Source organism: Terrapene carolina, unplaced genomic scaffold (assembly GCF_002925995.2).
Source record: "Terrapene carolina triunguis isolate 2854851 unplaced genomic scaffold, T_m_triunguis-2.0 Scaffold58, whole genome shotgun sequence".
Classification (NCBI taxonomy): Eukaryota; Metazoa; Chordata; order Testudines; family Emydidae; genus Terrapene; species Terrapene triunguis.
This window is the reverse complement of record NW_020664409.1, coordinates 96,505,206-96,528,249: the sequence shown is the minus strand read 5'-3', so window position 1 is coordinate 96,528,249 and position 23,044 is coordinate 96,505,206.

Here is a 23,044-nt window from a genome sequence, read left to right as displayed (position 1 = left end):
TGTGTGTGTGTGTGTGTGTGTGTGTGTGTGTGTGTGTGTGTGTGTGTTCTCATGCTGTGTGTGTGTGTGTTCTCATACTGTGTGTGTGTTCTCATGCGTGCAGACACACGCATGCACCCAGCAAGAGAAGAGATGATGCCAACTTTTAACTCTTTTGGTAACTTATTTCTGTTAATGAGGAAAAGAACAACAAGCAATATAAAAAGCACTGTAACACCCACTGTAACTACAGCTGCCCATTCCACTGCAGCTCAGACAGACCACCCCAGCTGGGTTGATGCTGAACAACTCAAGGCATCTGGAGATTTAACTACATTTAAAAGAAGACAACACCATCCTAAGCAGCTGCTATTCGTTACAATAAGATATGATGGATCCATTTCAGGGCAGGGCTATGAGAGGACATTCTCCGGGAAGTGAGTGACAGCTAGCCCTTGGAAGCTGCACACAGGAAGAGAAAAAAATACGTATGATGAAAACTGGTCCAGTTAATTTGAAGCACCTCAGCTAGTGTAGCCCCTTCCTGGTCTGGAACAATCCCGTTAAATACAGGAATAGGGTACAATTGACAAACATGTGCAGCCAGGGCAGTGATTACCGAAAACCAGGAAAAATTCAACCAATGTAACCACTGCAGCATACTTGCCCTTTCCTACCAGTCATTCTAAAAAGCTCTGGATAAAAACAGCACTCCAGACTGCCTGCCTGACCTATGTAACAGTAGTTTCACTGGCTTGCATCAGCCGTCCCGCTGCTCTTCTTACCCCAGCCAGGCAGGCATTATTATATTATATTTAATGGATCGCCTTCTGCCAGACCAGCCCTGCTTCCGTTTTCTGATCCCTGAATGTTCCCCTCCCTCCCTCTCTCCCCCATTCCCATCTCAGCTGGTGTGCATGTGCGCTTCTCTTCCTCCTCTATCCAGACACCACTGCAGTGCAGTGCTTACGATTACAAATCTTCTCATTAAAGCCAGACAGCCACTCAGCTGGATGCAAATTACTGACCGCCTCCATTTATGAATGTCAGACTTTTTCAGGGCGGGGGGGGAGGGGAATGTTCCATTAAATAGTATCCATCAACCCTATTACATTTATAAGCTAATAAAAGGGTTAAAATGAAGTTCATTGGAATTGGCTGGATCTAGCAATACCAGCTGGTTAAATAAAATATTAATAGAAACAAGCCATATCTCGGCTAGGCTCCACTGAGTGAGAAGATGACACAGTTATTGATAACATATTGCCCTCCCCATTCTTCTGAGTGGCATCTTCAGTTTCCCTTCTGGCTGTGTTAGTTCTCCTATGTACATGATGAGACTAGGCTATAACACATGAGCTTCTGATTGCTGAAGAATAAAGGGCACAAGCATCACAAAAAAAGTTTCCACTTGCCAGATGACAGCCTGACATTTTGTCCCCTCCCAACCCCCCCAGCATACACTGAACTTTCAATTCTGCATTTGATTTGATTATATAGCTATGCCATGAGTTGGGAGATGGGGCTGTGGAATGGTGGTTCTGGTCCCTGATCACTGAGCCCTGGAGCAAAGATTGCTAGCTGTGCTCAAGATTTTGAAGTACAAAACATCACTCAACAGCAAGATATGGGAGCTTGTTTCAAACCCAGCCCTGGTACTGAATGTTATTACGCCATGACAATTATTTTATGGATTTCGTGAAATAAGTTAGTGGGCTCAATCCAGACCCTACTGGGCACATGTGCTCATTATTAAAACTACAACTATAATTAACACAACTTAGCACACTTGTTAGCAAATTTCAGCAGCCTAGACGTCATATGCCAAGTTAATCACTAGAGTAGACCCACATAGATGGGGAACACAGAGACCCAACACTGAAGAGGAGTCTGGGGACTGAACTAACCTCTTGGACCTAAAGATGGTCCTTCCAGGTCAGAGGGAGGTATACTGGTAGTAGGAAGTAACCCCCACATAATACTTGTGTGATGTCTGGTCTGTGGGTAAATAGAGAATTTCCATCCACACTACTGTCAGTCAAACTCTTTTTACCAGGATGAAGAAAAGGAAAGCACTGAAGTTGTGCTTTCTAAGAAGTTCACTCTCGCTGAGTGGGACATCCAGCTCTATGACTGAACTCTCGAAGTTCATGGCTTCCTTTTGTCCACTTCCTACACACAGTTTTGTGGCAAAAGGTGCCCACCATTCAGCCTTTTGTTGTACAACAGATAGTCAGCTTGTTCTTTGAGCCTTCTCTTGTCCTCCATAACAGAAGTATGGTTAGGGCTCAAAGAAACCTTCCCAGAGAATTTTCCTTTTTCAGCCCACCCCTACCATCCAGCATGTTATTTTGATTACCTGATCAGTTATGTATCCTCACATATGCTGCCCTGATCTTTTGGCCTTCATTATACAGCTAAAGTAGCTCTGAATCTCCTTTTTTGTGCAACTAAAATCCCAACCTGAAATTGCACTAACATGGGAGATGTTTGGAATTGAATAGAGGAAAGGAAGCAAGTGAGTAAACATCAGCTAAAGGACTATCCTTATTTGCAAGGAATCCGGTCTAAAAAGAAATTGACACATGTCTCTGTGTCCCAAAGGAGAAGGGTTATTTTAACAGGATCTGTGTGCCTGCATAAGAATGCAGGTCTCTTCCGTTGAACCATCCTGTCAGCAGGAGTTTGGACCCAGCATAAAGTTGTTGAGTAAATTCTGCAGACTCATTGTGTCAGGTGCAGCTTGCCAAATCTACAAAGATTAGAGCTGGTGGAAAGATAAGGTTTCTGACCTCCAGGAAAAGTCTGACTTTTCAGAAGAAAAAAAATTGAACACTGAGAAGTTTTGTTGAAAAACAGACATTTTCAATTGAGAAATTCTGCCGCAAAGCCTCAGTGGGGCTGTACGCATACTTCTGAGAGGATTGTCCATTGTTTGTAAAGCAGCATTCTGTCTGCTTTGCACCACTTCAGTGAGGCTAAGAATCTGTCCCAATGTGTCCGATCTTTGTTTTGAAAGACCTGGGACTGGTCAGTAACTTGGCAGGGGGACTAAGTGAAAGAAAGGAGATTCATTTTCTTCGTGAATTTGTTGTTTTCAGTATATATACATAACACCTCACATATTTTCTGTGCATACATCTCGCAATGATTATGATAACCAGTGTGCCACAGGCTTTCATTAGAGACCTTACATGGCATTCTTTTGGATGTGGATTGAACAGATTCACTTACAGTCATGAGAATGATGAGGTAGATTCAGAAAGGTTAGTCACAATGAATGTACTGAACATGCATAGTATGTTACTTTCAAAAGGCTTTTATTTTATCTCCAAATCAAAAGCACAAATCCTCATTCAGAGTCACATGCATGCCAAATTTGAAGCTTCAAAACATTTTTTGAGTAATCTAAGCATAAAACAGTCCCTTAAAAAAACTGAACTGATCTTTATAAAACTTTCCTAAAATAATTCAGTTCTGGGCTGAGACCAAGCACCTGGAACGTCAGTCAAAAAGGTAGCTGTTTGATAAACTTATAAGCAGCTGAATATAGTGTTTAGAGTGAAAGTACCATTACAAAATGTTTCTCATAGCATTACTACTTTCATGCTATGGCTAATCTTGCTTAGATCTCTGCTATATAGCAAAGAATATCTGTTGTCTGTAAGCCATTATACAGCGTGACATTTCACATCTGGAGGTCTCTGCATTCAATAGAAACAGTGCTTGGAAGAATTTATTTGGCCAAAGTCCATTCTGAGTAAGAAAATACGAGTGTAGAAACTATCCACTAGCCATTGATTGCTGTCCGGAAACTACAATTGTAAAGGTCTAGGTGCACATCTCCAGGTAACAGAAAACCGACTTGTCTCTTCAAAGAAAGTGTATATTATTTTATCTTTCTTCTACGACTCCGTTTTGCAGACTATGTATATGAAGCAGTTTGCCTGACCCCTTCAAAGATGAAAATGTACTTCTAAAGAACCTCCATATGAAGAAGCACACACCATTCAAGCCAAGTGGAGGGTGGACAGCTATTACTGAGACTTTCTGCACTGTATGAATAATACACTTTTTAGTCACAGATGGCCGTGCCTGGTTTTGAGGGAAACAGCTGATTGCAACACTCTTCTATTAAAGGTCAATTAGTAGAGCTAAGAATGATACCAAAGTATCCAGTATTTATTTTCCATTGACCAACATCTCTTCTTTCTTGGAAGAGCCTTGTAAAGAAAAAGAAAAGACAAATCTAGCAGATAAGGCGTAACAGGATTCAGTGCCTGGAAGATGAAGTTAGAAAAATTCAAACTGGAAAGAAGATGCAACTTATTAACAATGAGAGTAATTAACCATTGGAATGGCTTGCCTCAGTTCCATTTTAGCATGCCATCAACAAGTTTCCCTCAGTATGGTTGGGTGCAACATAGATTTATGTCCTGATATAAGATGTAGTCTGTGACTGAGGCCTTGGCTACACTTTCAAGTTAGAGAGTATTAAATCAGCCCCGGGCGCTCTAAATCCTGAGGTGTCCACACTGGCAAGGCACATAGAGCGCACGGACTCCGTAGCTGGAGCACCCCTGGTAATCCACCTCCATGAGAAGCATAAAGCTTGCTGTGCCGTGGCTGGAGTGCCGCAGTGCCAGTGTGGACGCCCTGGTGACTTTGCAGAGTAGGAGGACATTAAATGGTGTCACACAACCATATTTGCTCTGGTCCTTGAAATCCTTAATCAGTCTGTACAGGGTCTACCAGGCCTCCTCGACATCCTGTTCCAAATATTGGTGGCCTTACATCCCCCTCCCTAGGAACAACCCACTCAGACGTTGATACCAACAAGACTTAGACATCTTCCAGGGGTCCCAAATGGCCAGGAAGAGACACTAACTAATCAAAAGCCATCAGGCAAGTTAAGGTGACTTCCTGATTCATCCCAGGGGGAGTACTGGGTGGAGCTAAGGCAGGAGAGGAGCTCCTCAGTCCTAACCCTGAACTGAGGGCTTTCATTTAAGGGCTGCAACCAAGCAGTTACTTTTTGTGTTTGTTTTCAATTTTAAAGGCATAGCAGCCAGTTTTGAGTTTCACTTTAATTTACTATTAAATATACTGACCCTGAGCTTGCTGCATGAGTCATCTTGCTCCAGGCGGGCTGCCACACCTTCTGTGTTCGTTCCTTACTCAGGCAGAACGTCTACTGAAGTCAGTGAGAAAGACGAGACCAAGGTCTCCATGACTTGTTGAATTGTGTTTAGAAAAGGACACAAGACAAAGTGAAGCAAGTGATATTTTTACAAAATGCTCTGAATAAATATGGCCCTGAGAAGGCTGAGCTAAACACATTTCTACTTCCACATAGCCACACGGGCTATATTGATCGCTGCCATAGTGACCTATCACAGGCTGAATGCATTGATCCACTAACGAGCAGCCAGAGCTGCTGTATCACACTGATCACTTGCACATGGAATACACGCCGAATTTGGATGTGAGCCTAGCTCTGGGCACTTGCCAAGTGTATTTCATCCAAGAACAGCTCGCACAAACATTCACCTGATGGAACAGTCTATTTCTGTCCAGCCCATTGCTTAGCAGTACAGCAGGTGCTGGGCTGATGTAACATACTGGAAACTCTGTCCAGATTTTAAAAAAAAACCATTGTTTCCACAACAGACTTCTTTCTCTTCCAGTCTTCTCGTTTTCTCTGTCTGCCTCCCTCCCTTCTCTCTAATGTTTCTCTCTGTTTATATTTTTGGAACAGTTGCTTGCCTCCTTTCATTTCACTGGCTTGCGCTGGACATGCCGACAAGTGACACAAGGGGTGACTGCAGAGCACTTACTCATCATTGCATCAGAAAAGGAGAGGAGGCACCTGCTACTCAATAATGAAAAAAGAGTGAGCTCACGCTGAAGGTGACTCAGCAGCGCTTCTCTGCTGTCTAGTATAAAAGAGAGAAGCCAGCTTTTAGAAGACCAAAAGCATTTTTCCCGACTGCTTTGGTGTATCAGAGGGCTTGAAGAATCTTTAAATAAGCAAAAGGACAGAGACAGCAGCAGCCTATGTGGATTGGAGCGTTTCTATCTGTACACGTTTTTAGTACCACAGCTCGTTGATCCTAGCACTCTCTCTTCCAGGAAAGGTAGAATCTGAAACAGTATAAGCAGGCTGATTCACCATTCGCAGCCCCCAACTAAGCAGCAGCCAGAAGAGGTGGAAGGAGGAGGATACTTAAGACCAACTATATTTTACAACATTCAAACAGCACAGTCTGGAGCAGTCACCTGGGATTTAGGGTCTAGAGAGTCAAGCAGTTAACTCAGCTTGTATCTCTGCTCATTTCTCCACACCAAGCTATGGGGAAATCATCTCATATATTATATCCATCTACAATACATGGGCCGAACCCTTTCTCCTGCACAGAGCCTAGGTAAAGGTGCATGGCACAGGGTTGCATTATCAGGGATATAACCCTATTCCCTAAAACATGGGGGGCAACTCCACAGCTTCTGCTGTAACCTCTAGTTCAGGGATCTCAAACTCTTTTTGCTGGGCCCTCCTTTGAAAATATTTCAGGCTGTAACGACCCCCCGCCCCACCCCAAAAAAGTGATAGCAAATTACTGCACATACTCATAGGAGCACTAAATAAAGTATGTAATCATTATCCCTGCAGTGAAAAGCCCTAAAGCCTCTCAAAAAGTGTAAAGCAACAGCTTTCAGAAATAAATATATGGACATTTCAGAAACACATTTTCTGGAAAAAAAAATAGACAACAGGATACATTTTGGGGAGCTTGAAGCTTTTTCCAGTGGTTGTGGCAATAATCATAACATTGTCCAAGGACTGTGGCTTTATACACAACTATATACAAACAAGGATCTAGACACTTAATGTGAGGGGGTGCTGCTGTTTTGAAGCACACAATTTTTTCAATCGCGGCTTCAGGGAACTTAGGAAGACCCTTAAATCGTCCTCCACATTTGCTCTCTGGCCGCCCAGCTCTGAAGGCAGCGCCGCCACCAGCAGCAGCGCAGAAGTAAGGGTGGCAATACCATACCATGCCACCCTTATTTCTGCGCTGCTGCTGGTGGAGACGTTGCCTTCAGGGCTGGATGCCTGGCCATCAGTCACCATTTTCACAACCCCCCTTTGGGTTGGGACTCCCAGGTTGAGAAACGCTGCTCTAGTTTATAGTAGCTACCATGGCAGCAGCATGTGTCCCTCTTACCCCCAATGCAGGGAGTGGGACTGTCGAGTGAATTTTCATAGTCACGTATCAAATGGGTTAATCCTGCAGCATCCCTGCATTCTGCCAGGGCTGGAGCTCTTTGGAACACAGCTGCGCATCCAGGGGGAGACAGCATCTCCCCATATGCTGATCCACCATGAACTGGAACTTCACCAGTTCTACCAGCTATTGGGTTTCACCCAGAGGAGAGGGAGGGGTGGGGTCTGACCCCAACTCATAGAGACTCTTCTCTTGCATCTCACTCCCCTATGATCCATTGTCCAAATTAGTGAAAGCAGGATGAATTAGAACCAATTAAAGCCTACAACTTCTGCAGCACTAGGTTAATAGTGACGGGTTGCTCGGAGAAGTCACAGCTTTGAAGGTTCCCTCCCACACACACACTGCCCAGTGGCAACACTAAATGAGAGGTGAAAAGGTGACTTTGCCTGTTTGCCTTTTGGTACCATGATTACTATTAGTGCTATCCTGGAAAGATCAGCAACAAAATAACACCTGAAAAAAAACCTCTTACGTTTATGTCTTTGAGCCATGTTTTGTTTGTTTTCTCTTTATCATGTATTTCTGAATTGTATTAATGAGGAGGATAATCGTTATTTAATATCCTCTTCCAAAAAAGCACTCAACCGAATCACATGAGGGCTTGAAATAATTAGGAAGATATAATTGGGTACATTATAGAGGGCATGAAATTAACTGTAGTTAAATTAACTCCTCTCTCAAATAAGCATAAAGGAGAAATCACAAAGAGCACATCTTTCTCATACTAATTGGAAGCAGAGGGTGGTTGTACTTAGCTGCTTGAGTTCTTCCTCTGAACCACAATTACACTTGTACAATCTCATGTAGACCACATATAATTGTGGCCTACCCAGGCTCTACTCTCTTTCCACGGTACTGGGGCCTTTCCCTCCTACTCCCTATAAACTGAACAACATACCAATGTTGACTTTCCACCTACTGCTGTGATCCAGTCTAAGTCAACAACTGGATAGGAGACTTTCAAAGAATACTTCGGTATATTGGCAATTCACTAGTTCAGTACTGGATCAGATCTCATGACACTTCTTGCATGAAACAGAGGTATTAGCATTAAGGCCCCAATCCTTCACAATACTCATACTTGGGTTCAATTTTACTACCATAAATAATCCCATTGAAATTAATGGGACTACTCGTAGTAAAGTTAAGCCTGTGTTTAAGTGTTTGCAGAATGAGGTCCTAACAGTTGGGACAAATTCCAGTTTGAAGAATTAAATTTTGCCTTCTTAAATTTTTCTGCAGTTTCAATGGGATGAGGTATTAATTTTCACCTCCTGTTCTCAACTACTGTGCACCGTTAAATGGCTGTTGTGTTTCACTTGAGTGTTCACTCAGTTTTAGGAGTGTCTGAAGCAATGCTTATATACAGTGCTAGTTAAACACATTTCACTGAAAACTTTGGTGATGACAAATAGTTTTTCGACAAAAACAAAAATCGTCACACAAAACTTGTTTTTGTTGATATTTTTCATTTTTTTTTTAATGGAAATTTTCTAAACAAAATGAAAGTTTCAGTTTTTACATTTTGCTTCAGCATTTTGGGTTTTCTCCCTTTCCCTAATCATTTTACTGCTCCCACCCCTCACTTTTGTCTCCCCTGGAAAAGTCGGGGTGGAAGTAAACAAGGAAGGAAAAAAGGGGGGGAAACAACACAAAATGAAAAAAAATCCTGAAAATTTTAAAACAAACTGAAAACTATTTGTGTTTTGAGTAAGCACCACCCAAAGCCTGCACCCCTGACCCCCTCCCACGCCCCCACCCCCTGCCCCCCCCCCGATCCCCCCCCCCCCCCCTGAACCCCTCGGTCTCAGCCTCCTGCACCCCAAACCCCTCATCCCCAGCCCCACCCCAGAGTCTGCACCCCCAGTCGGAGCCCTCACCCTCCACACCCCAACCCCCTGCCCCAGCCTGGAGCCCCCTCCCACACACCGAACCCCTCAGCCCCATCCCGGAGCCCCCTCCTGCACCCCAAATCCCTCATTCCTGGCCCCACACCAGAGCCTGCACCCCCAGCTGGAGCCCTCACACTCCTGCACCCCAACCCCCTGCCCCAACCTGGAGCCCCTACCCGCACCCTGAACCTCTCATTTCTGGCCCCACCCTGGAAGCCACACCCCCAGCCCAGAGGCCATACCCCCTCCCATGCCCCAACCCCCTGCCTCAGCCCGGAGCCCCCTCCCATACTCTGAACACCTCAGCTCCACCCCCCAATCCCCTGCTGTACCCCAAACCCCTCATCCTCGGTCCCACCCCAGGGCCCGCACCCCCAGCCGGAGCCCTCACCCCCCCCCCGCACTCCAACCCACTGCCTCAACCCAGAGCCCCTCCCACACCCTGAACTCCTCATTTCTGGCCCCACCCTGGAGCCCACACCCCCCCAGCCAGAGCCCTCACCCCCTCCCACACCCCAACCCTGAGCCAGCCCAGTGAAAGTGAGTGAGGGTGGGGAGAGCAAGTGATGGGGGGGGTGGAGTGGGAGGGGCAGGACTCGGAGAAGGGGTGGGGCCTCAGAGGAAGGGTGTGGCAGGGCAAGGGTGTTTGGTTTTGTGTGAGTAGAAAGTCGGCAACCCTACACTGGCCTGCTGCGTGGCCTTGGGTAAATCACATCGCTTCTCTGTGCCTCCATCTCTCCTCCCATACTTTGTCTGGTCTATTCAGATTATACATTCCTTGGGGGCAAGGACTTTCTCGGAGCAGTGAATATGCCCCATGGATGTTATTCCACTGCAGCTCTCAACAACAATCCCTCCCTCTGCCCCCCACTTCAAAGACAGGGCGCACACAATTCTGCTTCTTCAACCCCATCACTGCATTTCCTTGGCTGCGCTTTTTCAGTTGATTTTTATTTTTAATATTTCAGTACTGATATTTGTGAACCATAACAACACCGCAAATGACCCCAAAACTCACCAAGAATATGGCACAATTATGCATTGAGCACCCAGTTCAGCAGCTCTTGGAAGACTGTACATGAAATCAAAAGCTTATTTGTATCACAATCTTGCCAATCGCCTGCAAAAAATCAGGAGTCAGGCCCAAAACAATCAAAGGATTGATTTAACAATCATTAGATTATAAAAAATAATAAATGTGGGGTTCTTTTAATTTGGAATCTGGGTTTTGTGCCTCTTGGGTTCATAACTTCAGGCGTTTTTCTGCAGCTGAGAGGTCAAGAAACGTCCTTCATTTTTTCAGTGATAGCTGAGATTCTTACAAAACCACTTGACAGCAGGAGCTGGTGCTTGAAGAAAATCACCAAGTATTGCGCGACTTGCGATAAAATTGTGAGAGTGGGCAGCACTGTAGCAGTACAACATTATGATCATTGGTTCGTATTATGCAAACACCTCAGGGCCCAAATCAAGATTCTGGTCCCACTGCACTAGGCACCACACAGGCACTTATTGAAAAGACAGTCACTACCCGAGAGAGCTACAATCTAGATTACAACAAAGGGACAAAACAAATGGGGAGGATTGATGGAGAGAGGTGAAGGACAAGGTAGCAGTAAACCAAGCACTGTGAGCTCTAGTCATGTTTCAGCACTTTACACAGTCATTCTTACTTCCTAATTGTTCTTTACTTTATTTGTGATTAATTATTTAGGTCCAAATCCTCAGCGGCTGTAAATCAGTGAATCTACTGAACTTAGGGTACGTCTACACTACGAGATTAATTCAAATTTAGATAATTCGAATTTGGGAAACAGATTGTATAAATTCGATTGTGCGCGGCCACACTAAGCACATTAATTCGGTTTTTAACCACATTAATTCGGTGGTGTGCGGCCACACTACCCCATTAATTTTAACCACATTAATTCTGTGGTGTGCGGCCACACTACCCCTAATTCGAATTAACAAAATCGATTTTGGTGCTACTCCGCTCGTCGGGGTGGAGTACAGAAATCGATTTTAAGCGCCCTTTAATTCGAAGTAACTGGCTCCGTTGTGTGGACGGGTTAAGGATTAATTCGGATTAACGCAGCTAAATCCGAATTAAAGTCGTAGTGTAGACCAGGCCTTGGTGGAGTTGCACCAGCTGAGGACCTGGCCCGTATTTTTTATAAGAAGCTCAATATCTTGGTCATACTGAGTAACAATTAAATTCATCCCTCTCCCCATTCATTCTTGAGCCTATGTTTTCTCTATGGGCCTGATGAAAAGCCCATTGACTTCACTGGGAGCCTTTCCATTGACTTAATTGGGCACTGGACAGGGCCTATATTAATACTTTGTATTTCCATGTGGGGTACCATGTTTTTCTCAGCCATGGAATTTGCACCCAGCAGCTCCCATCAACCTGGAAGAGAGCAGGAAAAGAAGCAGAGCTAATCACGAGCGTAAGGAGATGAAAGAGATTGATGCACTAGTTAAAGTGGAATGTGAAGCAAGTTGGGAGTAAATCCAGGTGTGTGGGAATTAAGACTAGGGTTACCATTCGTCCGGATTCCCCCGGACATGTCCAGCTTTTAGAGTTAAAAATAGTGTCCGGGGGGAATCTGTAAATGTCCAGACTTTCCCCCCCCCCACCCATGCAGAGCGCGCGCTGCCGACAGGGCAGCCGGCCGGATGGTGCCACTTACATGGGGCTCCGACAGCCAGAGAGAGCCCCTCCTCCTCTCCCCTGCATTGGAGCAGTCAGGGGACAGGGAGCAGAGGGGTTTAGATGGGTCGGGAGTTCTGGGGGGGGCTGTCGGGGTGGGGAGTGGTTGGATGGGGCATGGGAGTCCCGGGGGTCTGTCTGGGGGTGGGGGTGTGGATAAGTGTTGGGGCAGTCAGGGGACAGGTAGGGGGTAGGGTTCTAGGCGGCCAGTTAGGATGGGGGGAGGGTCTCAGGAGGGGGCAGTCAGGGAACAAGGTGCAGGGAGGCTTAGGTAGGGGGTGGAGTCCTGGGGGGCAGTTAGGGGCAGGGGTCCCAGGAGGGGGCAGTCAGGGGACAAGGAGCAGGGGGAGGGTTGGGGGTTCTGAGGAGGGCGGGAAGTGGGAGGGAGTGGAAGGGACAGGGGCGGGGCTAGGACAGGGGCGGGGCTAGGGCAGGACAGGGGCAGGGCTCCTCTCGTCCTCTTTTTTGCTTGCTGAAATATGGTAACCCTATTAAGACAAAAGCCCAGTATGGGAATAAATGGAAGAACAGAATTAGTAGTTTAAGATCCTCAACTTCAACAGTTCTGCCCCTGTTGAAAAGAGAAAAAAAAAATCATCTTTAATCTGCTCATGTGCCATTCGTTAGTTTCAGTTTGGGTTTTTCTAAGAGTAATTATGGAAAGAAGTTTCAGTGTCTGGCACTACAGTGTCAAAGGATGACAATGGACAGTGCTCTGTCCATCTGCTGTTGTTCCTTCCTTTGCTTTTCAAGATGAGATGCTGTACATTACCTCATGCTGCTGACATGTAATGGGTTTCCTTTGTGTAAAACAAGGCGGGGGGGCAGGGAATGGGGATTATTTTACTATAACTCAGTCTCAGCCAAGCATCTCTGAGGAAGGACAATAGCAAACATTTTTGTAGGCCTTCTTAGCTGGCATTAATACTGCAGCATAAATGTTATAAATATTTCAGATCTCCTCCTCTTAGGAATGAAACGCTAATTCCTTTGCTTCTTGAAGGTACTCCCTGTTTGCTTTTTCTCAGCCAAAGACATCAACTTGCATGAAAGTTGGACAGTGGTGGATCTGAGACAACTGAGCCAACATTATGGTTCACTGTCAACTAGGGACATGAAATATAGGGCTGAGAATTCAAACCTTTCTAAGCAACAGGGTTGGGGAATATCCCAGTACAGCTGAAATTAACCTACATAATGATACGTATGCTTGATTTTATAATGCCTGAACAGAAAGCAGTTTTAAAAGCCTTTAACTCCTAGAGCACTACATGGTGTTTGAAGTCAGGGCCACCAGGGTTTATATAGCTATGATCAAATCCACTAGAACTTTAAAATGTACCGCCTGCAGCCAGAAAGCCATTCAGGTGTCTCTAATTATGACTTCAGTTCTGTGGGGCCTGATGAAATAGATATTGCAGCCACTTTAATTTTATAATGGACTGGACCACTGGAGTTCAAGTACACAAGAGTTTCCAAAATAGCAGCCACAATTTCTTTTATGTCCGTTGCATTTAAACTAGATCATTTGATGAATAAAAGAAATCTGCCCCAAAACAGCATTCAATCTAGCTAAAATGACATATGATGGCAGATGATAAATAAACACTCTTATTATTCATTATTTGTTTTGCAAGCAGCAGTGAGGAGTCCTAGTCACGGACCAGGGGCCCATTGTGCTAGGCGCTGTACAAACACAGAACAAAAAGACAGTCCCTGCCCCAAAGAGCTTGCAGTCTAAGTAACCATTAGTGATGGCGAGAAGAGTTACAGCAACAAGCTCCCAGTTAGCTCCCAGTTCAGCAAGGTACTTCAGCACGAGCCTAAATTTAAGCACATAAGTAGTCCCTTTGATGTCAATAGAGCTACACACATGCTTAAAGTTAGGTGTGTGCTCATATAACTTGCTGAATCGGTGCCTTACTTCCATTAGTAATGTGCACTCCACACTACTCAGTGAGCATTTGATCCTACTCCCCTTGAGCTTCTTTATGCAAATTTACTCTCTTTTACGGTACCTATCCCCAGCCCCAATTCTACCCTTGTTTATCCACTTGGCTCATCTTTTTCTAATCCTAAACTTGGACCAATCTGGGGCAGGGACAGTCTTTGTGTTACTTGTTTTTACAGTACGTAGCAGGATAGGGCTCTGTTCCCTGTCTGGGGCCTCTAGGCACTACACAGCACAAGTGATAAATCATCATCAAAATCCTTGGGAAAATGCCGATCGACTTCAGTAGGAACAGGAGTGGGGCCTAAGGCTCCAATCCTGATATGTGCTGAGCACCCAAAACTCCCATTCATTTCAGTGGGAACTGCAGATACTCATAACTCTTCAGGTTCAGGACCTTAAGGGTCTAGATTGCTGCCTTTGGCTAATATTTGTTCCTTAAACTCCACCGCTGAGGGTATTACGGATACTCTGAGCTTACAAGCCCCAAAGTAGAAGAACCAGGAGAAAGCACATGCAAACTAATATTCAAACCTAAAACATTTTGGCCTCTACATTGTGGCTATTATTTGAGATTCCCAGGCTTCATGAAATAGCAAAAATCTGTATTTCTATACAACAAAAATCAGGCTCTTAACTACCAGTCACCCATCCCTGGACAGCTTTTTGTACAAACAGACAGACTGATGTAGGTTTGTGTAACATGTACATTTACATTTTAGTTGAGCCGAAAGCACATTAATCTAAATCATTTCTGTTATAGGCTTTGACAGCTTTTGGAAAATTGCCACGCTAAGTTATTTTGTTTGATCTTTCAACATTATTAGAGGTCATATAAACAGGATGCTATGAATATTTTTCAGTGTCAGTCAGTATAATTCTAAACAAACATACTGTCACAGCCCCATCAATTTCTTGCAGTGAGCATGTTCAGGGACCTGTTTTAAGAACACAGCCCAAAGTTACTCACAGTGGAAAGAGCAGCCCTACTGATATTTCCCTTAGTAGCAAATTTACTCTCCTTAGTAGCTATCTAAGGGTTTTGTACAGTCACCCATCACCACGGTATCTAAGTGCCTACCATATAAAACAGATTGGCAATAACAAAGTCCCTAGTGGGCTTCATGAGTTCTCTGGAACTTCTCCCTTCTCAGGTTTTATCGCAGTATAATGTATAGTAAACAGCATCGGGAAATCAATTCCGTGTACAAGTGCCTGAGACCAATGAAACCGAGAGCCAGATTTTTCAGTGAGATAACAAGAACACATTTTCAAATCTTAATGAACAAATTAATTATGGACTGCCGTTCTGCAAGCATCAGATACCATGGTGATGGGCAACCTTATGATTAATAGACAGACAGAGGTCTTCTTCCTTTGCATTTCTGTATAGGGGCTTGTAGAAGGATTCTGCCGGAGCTCGTCCCTCTCCGGGGCGGCGAAGAACCACACCACCTCGCTACGTCCATCTGGTTACTTTGGGGAACTAGTCTGGCCACAGGGTCTCCCGCCATGGCAGCAGTAGAGGCAAAACAATGGTTACTCGCACCCGGTTGGCGGGCAGTAGTGAGTCCTACGCTCTGGTCCTTGGACAGGGACAGAGCAAACAGTTAGGCAATACACCCGGGCTCTGGGTTTGGGCGGGCAGCAAAGAGTCCGTGGCCCAGGCCCGCAGGCAGGGCTGAGCTAACAATTAAATTCAACAGGCCCAGGCTCTTGGCTCCGAAGGGCCTGGGAGAGGGGGAGACTGCCACCCGCACGTTGGGTGGCAGGGGGGACGCAGACCCACCCGCTCCACTGCGTCCCAGCCTGGGGCCCTAGCAGCAGTAGAAGACCCGTTGCTGAGTCAGTGGGGATCCTGGCCGCAACACACTGACATCGGCTCTGGTTGTGCTGCAGCCAGACTAGGGTCGGCTGCCCCCGGGCTACTTCCTACCTCCCCCTCTAGAGGTACCTGCATCTGGACGGTGTCTTCCAAGGAATCAAGTACCTCAGGGTACCCAGCGAGCGGTAGGCTTGGCAGCTCCTCTGGGTAACTTGCCACAGGCAGGCTTAACAGCTTCTCCGGGGTCTGGTCGGCATCAGGCTTCGGCTGGTCTGCCCAGTCCTCGGGTCAGTCACAAACTGCAGGAGTCTCCCAACCAGGAGCTAGACCACAGGCGTCTGGCTTCTCCCGCGGCCAGGCCTCTAGTGAGCTCTGGGGTTGGGCTTTTGTACTTCCTGTCCTGCGCCCTGACCTCTGGGGGGCGGGCGCAAGCTCCACTGGCTCCGCCCACTTTGGCATCCAGAGGGGCTCGTCCCTCTCTGGGGCAGCAGGGAACCACACGGCCTCGCTACAGGGCTACTTTGCCCTTTTTAACCATTAATTTTTTTCCACTGATACAAGAAAAATGTTGGATTTATAGGGCCTGAAGTCAGTGGAAAAACTCCCATCATCAATTAGTTTGTACCCTACCCATTTGTTTAATCTGTTCAGTTCCTGCATATTCATAATCGTTTAGTGAATGTAACACTGGCATCTTGCATATTTCCCCAGAGGAGAAACTTTCCTTTATTGGAGTAGTTCCACACGTCAGATTGAGGCCTCCCTTTGCCCTCCCTCCTGGGGATTTCACAAATTGGTTGAACATGATCATCTATAATTTCTGTGGCACATTCCACAACAGCATTCTGCTAGGGGACTTCAGAGGGCTTATTTTGCTTGGGGAATTGGTATAAGCTACCTTGGCAATAAGCTGGTATAAGCTACATCTCCACTAGTAGAGTTTGCCAATAGAGCTATACTGGTATAGCTATACCTGCAAACCCTTAACACAAGCCCTTAGACTGTAAGCTCCTCATGTCAGGGACTGTCTCTTTCTATGTTTTTGTACAGTACCTAGTACAATAGGGTTTTGATCTCAGTTGGTTCCTGTTACGATAATGCAAACAGTAGTGCTTCAGAATGGCAAAATAGATGAGAAAAGTATGGCTACATCAGGAGAAATTTAGAGGCTGAAGTACTATCATACAAGTGTAACGTAAATAGGCATGAGTATCAGGACTCTGTCTGCCCCTGAGCTAGTAGGTGACATTAAAGGACTGCTAATACAGGGTCAATTCAGCCCTTAGATGCATGTACACATCTCCTTTGGCCTTCTTTCAGCAGCTGGTATATAAGAACATAACAGCAGCCATACTGGGTTGGACCAAGGTCTAGCTGGCCCAGTATCCTGTCTTTTAACAGTGGCCAATGCCAAGTGCTTCAGAGGGAATGAACAAAACAAGTAATCATCAAGTCATCTGTCCCCTGTCGCCCATTCCAAGCTTCTGGCAAAGAGGCTAGGGAAACTTCAGAGCATGGTTTTGCATCCCTGGCTAATAGCCAATGATGGACCTATCCTCCATGAACTTATCTAGTTCTTTTTTTAACCTTGTTATAGTCTTGGCCTTCACAATATCTTCTGGCAAAGAGGTCCACAGATTGACTGTGCGTTGTGTGAAGAAATACTTCCTTTTGTTTGTTTTAAAACTGCTGCCTATTAATTTCATTGGGTGACCCCTAGTTCTTGTGTTATGAGAAGGAGGAAATAACACTTCCTTATTTACTTTCTCCACACCCATGATGATTTTATAGCCCTCTATCTTATCACCCCATAGTCGACTCTTTTCCAAGCTGAAAAGTCCTAGTCTTATTAATCTCTCCTCATATGGAAGCTGTTCCATACCCTTAATCATAGGAACATAAGAACGGCCATACTGGGTCAGATGAAAGGTCCATCTAGCCCAGTATCCTGTGTTCCAACAGTGGCCAATGTCAGGTGCCCCGGAGGGAATTAACAGAACAGGTAATCATCAGGTGATCCATCCTGTCACCCATTCCCAGCTTCTGGCAAACAAAGGCTGGGGACACCATCCCTGCCCATCCTGGCTAATAGCCATTGATGACCTATCCTCCATGAATTTATCTAGTTCTTTCTTGAACCCTGTTATACTTTTGGCCTTCACAACATCCTCTGGCAAAGAGTTCCCCAGGTTGACTCATCATTTTTGTTGCACTTTTCTGTACCTTTTTCAATTCAAATATATCTTTTTTGAGATGGGGTGACCACCTCTGCACACAGTATTCAAGATGTGGGTGTACCATGGATTTATATAGAGGCAATATGATATTTTCTATCTTATTATCTATCCCTTTCTTAATGATTCCCAACATTCGGTTAGCTGTTTTGACTGCCGCTGCACATTGAGTGGATGTTTTCAGAGAACTATCCACAATGACTCCAAGATCTGTTTCTTGAGTGGTAACAGCTAAATCAGACCCCATCTTTTTATATGGATAGCTGGGATTATGCTTTCCAATGTGCATTACTTTGCATTTATCAACATTGTATTTCATCCTCCATTTTGTTGCCCAATCACCTAGTAGTAGGAGACAGTCACTGGAGGGAGTAGCTTTCCTAGGAAGCACTAATATTAACAAATAAGAAGAGAAACCAAGTATGTGTGATTATTATTTAGCACCTAAAAGATAAGGCTAAAAATTTATTGTGGGAAAGAGCATTGACTGCTGGGGACCACATAAAGCCCATGTGAGAATATGTTCATCAAATAAAAGACGACTACTTTCACAATAGAACAATACAACTTTATTTAGGCAGGAAGCCGGTATTGTTTCAGATAGCTCTCTTCATACCTATTAAATACCAAGTGCTTTACAGAAATTACAAAGGGGATGTTTAGAGGGATAGATGAGTGAGAAATGAGATGGTCTTCGTTGAAATTTGGAATTTCCATGTCAGTGACGTAGATATTTAGAAAGACTTTCAAGAGGCAAGAGCTGAAGAGGAGAAGGATCTCACATGTCATGTGTGGAGAGGCACCAGGGAAGCTAGATGAGTGGAGAGAGTGGGAGTGGAAGAAAAGGGCAACTGACTGAAAGTGACTGCTAGTGGGTCAATCTTGGGGTTCATAAAAATGGGAGGCATTCAGGCTTTTAAAATGTGTATAATTAGACTGACATGACATGAAAAGTAGCTTCATTTAATGTCACACTTCCTCTTGGCCAGGCAAGCTAGATGCCTTGTCTAATCACAAAATGTCAGCTGAAGATCTGAGGACTTTGCAGTCTCTGTCCACCTTCCTTCCTCTCAACCTGCCAAGGCCCAAATGCCAGATGCGGTGTATGACAGACTCCAAAGGAGGGACACAAGAAAATGATTCATGCAGGAAATGTTGGACTTTCCTTCCCTTAGTGTAAATGAGTCTTTCTAGAACACTCTGTTTCAGGGTTCTTGATTTCTGATGCATGTAATTTTCAACAATAGAAGTGAGGCAACACCAAATTTGGTCAGAGTGTAGGCAATTTTGGGACTAAGATGAATGATGTACCTCGTAATGAGGGACATTTGAGAGACAGCCTTATAGAACAGAAACAAAAACATCCAACAAAGACACATCCCCAAGTAGAAGAGAGAGGGTGGGATTTCTCCCTTTATTCCTCCATTCTTCTTACACCAGGGCAGAGGGGAACACTCTCCAGAGAACATCATGAGTCAATTGATGTTTCATATCTAATTCCTGGAAAAGGTCAATATTGCAATAGTAATTTCTTTGGAGACTGCAGATATATATTTCCTGTCTAGGCGATCATTTGTCTGGCAGCCTGGAAAATGCCAGTATTCTAACGGTTAAGTTGGCAAGTATAAAACATATACTGAATCTTCCCGATGGGGAGATGGGGGCAGCAGGGAATGTTGAATAAAAAGTTAACAGCATATAGCAGCATTTCTTGCAAATACAGTGTGCATGATTTGGAACGAGTTTGCATGCAACTGTGGTCAAGCCTGAACTGATTTCAGCTTGAAACCCTTGCAAATCTCCAGGCTCATCTGCTCGGTTTGATCTCACGTCAACAATTGTTTGTTCAGAGCTCTGTGATAATTTCATGGTAAAAGTCTGTTTTGTGGGATTAGTGCTTTAACAGTAGGCAGTGGGTGATTACAGAACAGAGCCTTCATTTGAATTTGAGTCTTCTGTTTATTTACTTCACTGATGAAGACTGGCATCAAAATGTAGCATTATTTTAGACTGAGACTAGGGGAAAAAACAGCCCTGATTTTAATGACCTAGATGAAAATGATAGAAGAACTAGTCTATATTGGAGGGGTCTTGTGGTTAAAGCACTGGGCTGGGTATGAGGCAGTCGGGGGGGGGGGAGTTTCTGGCTCTATCAGTTGACTTCTTGAATGACCTCAAGCAGCTGCTCACTCGAGCCCAGATCCTGCAAACACACGTGTGCTTAACATTCCTTACATGAATACCCCTGGATACTCATGTGAGTTAAATGCTTGCTGGATCAGGGCTTTGCCCGGTTATTTATTATTTGTGTTATAGTAGCACCCAGGATTCCCATAGACCAGGAGCTCAGCTGTACAAATACAGAACAAAAACACAGTCCCTGCCCGAAAGAGCTCACAATCTATTCCCAAATTTCATCATTGCCAACTTCCTCAGCTCCTTGCATAAATGATTTCACGAAACTTTCCTGCTTAGGAGATGGAAAGCGTCATTGTTTATGAAGCGTCGCTCATTCGTGAGCTTGTTATCTAGGCTCTGGTAGACTAAATCACAGCATTTCTCTAGGGAATGCATTTATACGCAGAGTTACTTATTTATAATCCCTATTGCAAATGTTATCAAATGAATAAAAAAATGTTCTGATGAATCCCCAGGTACAGCATGGTCCAAAATCACTATAATTTTCTTCAACGAAGAAGGAAGAAAAGAAGAAATTCTTCTTCCTACGACTAAACCAAACAGCATTTTTGTATTCCAGCTTGTATAGTCTCGCCAAAAGAAGAAGAGATTTATGCACCCAAGTCTCATTAGCAGGATGGATAGAAACACAAATGAATGCTCATGTATCAATCATTACTGTAATTATCATCATTCATGTTGATTTATATTGTGTCATTTGTTTGTGTCGAATCTTTACAATCAATGTGATGCACCAGACAAATAAGAGGATCTCTGCCCTGATGACTTTACAAATCAGTGGACTAATTCTGCTTCCATTGGCATGAATGGGTATTGGATATGGCTCTGTTAGTGAAGGCGGGTAAAATACAATACAAACCATGGACCAAATCTTGCAGTGCTCACTTATTATTTATATTGTGATCACACCCGGGGCCCTGATCTCAGCTGGCACTCTATTGTGTTAGGCATTGTGCATGCAATTATTAAGAGACAGTTCCTGACCCCAAGAAGCTTACAATGTAAACAGAAAAGTCATAACAGGAAGTATTACTCACCTCATTAGACAGATGGGGAACTGAGGCACAAAGAGATTTAAGTGACTTTCCCAAAGTCATACAGGAAGTCAGTGGCAGAGTAAAAATTACATTCTCCCCTCCTAAGTCTCTATCCAGTACCTTAGAGATAAGGCCTATCTTTTCTTCTTCTCTAGGCAGAATTCCTAAAGGGAATTTTACCAGAGCAAGGGCTGAAAAGACATGGCTGGATTTGGCCCAGTGCGTACACATGTGAAGAAGGTGAACGCAGAATGGCACCTGGTCACCACAGCTGAGTGAATTGATGAATAGCTGATGAGGGTATCGGCCTGTAAAGGAAGGGATCGTAAAGTGCTGCCTGCAATAACTACAGCATGCCCAATGTATAATAGAGCTGTATGAGTATTCTGGATAAAGAAAAATTTACTCTAATGTATAGCCAGAGAAAATAGATTAAATGGCACCCGGTCTTAATCCTGGTATTGATTTTCTAGTAGTTCCATTAACACGATACTGCAGTTAAACACTCTATCATTTTGACCAGTTTGGGAGTATAAATAATTACACCACTATAATCCTAGCTGACAAATCTTACATCTCTCCTATATAGCCAGGAGTCAGTACATATCAATCAAAGCTGATGTATATTTTGACATGGGAAACACCTAGACCCAGCATATCTTCTTTGTGCTTACCACCACCACATTCAGATAATAGCCACTTGAATCAATCTCTGATTCAAGCTTTGGATATGAATCGTGGCATTCCTTCATGCTGCCCCACAGGTTATTGAAATACATCGGCAATCTGCATGTGGACATGGGGAGAGCTGTTTTGAAGGAGGAGCAAATAATTGATCCGCTTGTTCTATCAAAGGTGTAAAACTGCTAGTAATTTTTTTATATTCTTGCTCTATTTTCCCTTAAGAGAAAATAAGAAATCTATTCTCAAGTATTATAAGGCCCTGGAGTGTGCAAAGGGAATGAGTAAAAGAGGGATAAGGCTCATGTGGGTAAAGCTCAGAGGTAGGATTCAGAAAAACTGGGGTCTGTTCTTGGCTCTGCCACTGACTCCCTGTGTGACCTTGGGCAAGTCTCTTAATCACTGTGGCTCTCAGTTATCCTGTCTGTTCAAGTGGAGATAATAACCTGCCACTGCGGTTCAGAGATTTGCAAATGAAGGGCCTTAACCAAATCCCATTGAAGTTAGTAGGAGCCTTTCCATTGTCTTGAATGGGCTTTGGATCAGGCCCCCAACGCACTATACATTAGTAATAATTGGTATTACAAGCAGTGTTTTATTATAGCCACTAGATACTTTGAAGGATGGGTGAGGAGTATCGGGCTGCCCGGCTCATGGTAGAATGAGTGCTCTGTGATAGCATTGCTGGAATATACAAGGAGATGAGTTGGCAGTGTTTCTTGCTGGTAAAGTGTGGGCTATTGGAGGCAGACGAGGGCTTATGTTTCAGTCAGAGGCCTGTATTAACAGTTTTATAGATCAGTGACAGAAAAGTGAGGGCTTGAGTTCAGTATTGGAAACGTGGCAAAGATATTGTGCTACAGCACTGAGGTCAGTGACTGTGAAGGGGTTGTTTGTGGGTAGACAGAGCATGGGCTTTAATATGTGGTCATTTTTCAGGTGATTTCTCGAATCTTAACTATGAATTTGTCTAATTTATTTTCAAATAAATCCATAACTTAGAGTTTGCTGGTAGGATGGAAAAGTTCCAAAGAATTTAATAGAAAATGATAACTTTTCAGTGTGTTTAGGACCATCCTATAGAATTGAATTGAGAATTATAGCCCTTCTCTATATTTTTATAGGATGGCTCAAAAAAAAAACAACACCTCACTGTAGAAATGATATAATCTGCTATTAAATTCTATAGTCTCCAGAGTAACTTCTGTAGAACCCCTATTACATTTCTATTGATTTCTATTAGT